The sequence below is a fragment of the Tamandua tetradactyla genome, chromosome 13 (genome assembly GCF_023851605.1).
Source record: "Tamandua tetradactyla isolate mTamTet1 chromosome 13, mTamTet1.pri, whole genome shotgun sequence".
Lineage (NCBI taxonomy): Eukaryota > Metazoa > Chordata > Mammalia > Pilosa > Myrmecophagidae > Tamandua > Tamandua tetradactyla.
The window spans coordinates 31,712,752-31,714,120 of NC_135339.1; the positions used below are offsets into that span (position 1 = coordinate 31,712,752).

The following is a 1,369-nucleotide window of genomic DNA, read 5'->3' on the forward strand; positions in this document are numbered from 1 at the left end:
AGACAAGTCACAGTTAGCAATGTTAATTCATTATTTGTTTTAGTACTCATTGCCAGGAGTGTCTTATTAATATTTTTTTTAAGTAAAGCTTACATGGAATAACGTTTAAGTTACTTTGGTTAAATAAGTTTGGAAAATATACATTAGTGTCTCTTGAGAACACAGGGACATTAAATCTCTGCGACAACCTCAATTAAGATTTTAGAACCAATAAGTAGGGATGGTGGGCACCACCACAGTAGAAGCCCAGTTTGCTGGGCTGCTGCTGGTATAGCTCAAAGAGCTGCTGGAGGACGAGTGGCAGCTAGGAGAGAAGGTGTAGAAGATGGTGGAGATGTAGAATATTTAACTATACAAAGAAATGATGCTTACCAGCAGCCACCAGAAGGAAACCTTTTTTACCAGCCACACTGGACATTCGGAAAGCCAATTTGACCCAAAAACGCAAGGAGTTACAGATTCTCTTTGATGCCTATCAGATAAAAAAGATCAAATTAGATACCTGTCTGACTGGGGTATACAATAGTTTCAAACTGGCACAGCAGTTTGATGGAGATCAATTTCTTGATGGAGATCTTCTAGACTCCTTCATCGATGTCTATCAGAGTAAATGGATACTGGTCTGCATGGGAAGAGTTAAAATTGGAAAGATGGTACTAAAGATGCAGAGACATCGACAGGCCCCAGTGCAGCTGCCAGGCAGGGTGCTGGCGCCATTACCTGCTGCCGCCCTGCTCTACCCTGCCCCCCGAGGCCAGTGGGCTCTTCTCAGTTGAGCCACAGCACATTCCTCCCCCCTCCCACAGTGCCTGTAGGATGGTTAGACACACCGTTTATGGCCGCCATGGGCTCAGAACAGGCCCAGCCATGCCCAGTCTCTGGGTACCTGCCTCTGCTGCCACAAGTGGGCGTCCCCCCCACCACAGGGCTTCTCTGTACAGTTTGTGTCATGTACCCACCAGTTCTCTCTTAGATGCCCCCTCCCCAGCTGCCTACATATTCAGCTGGGCTTCAACCTCCAGTGAGTGGCCCATCTTGACCTTCCGGGGACACTTGCTCAGTTTGTATCTTGTCAGGGTTTGCTTACATGGGAGGATGCACAAGCAGGCTATTTGGCCAAGGTCTCTCTCTAGTTCTTTGGACCAGATGGTCCATTTGGTTGTATAATCGTATGTCAGTAGAAGTAGAAACCTGGATTTCATGTGCCAAGGCAGCCATGTGTGCCTCAGGGTATAGCTGAGACCTCAGACATTGAACTGGTTTGCATTTGCTGTTTCATTTCCAGATATTGTAGTATTGGAACTCTGGAGTTCAAAAGCTGCCCCCCAACCTTTATTTAAGCGTGATTAATTTTATAACTGTTTCATTT

General features: G+C 46.0%; 1 pseudogene; it reads left to right on the forward strand.

The window, feature by feature from the left end:
* The first annotated feature begins 220 nt into the window (after positions 1-220).
* Positions 221-973, forward strand: LOC143653361 (vacuolar protein sorting-associated protein 37B pseudogene; annotated as a pseudogene).
* Positions 974-1,369: the final 396 nt, after the last annotated feature.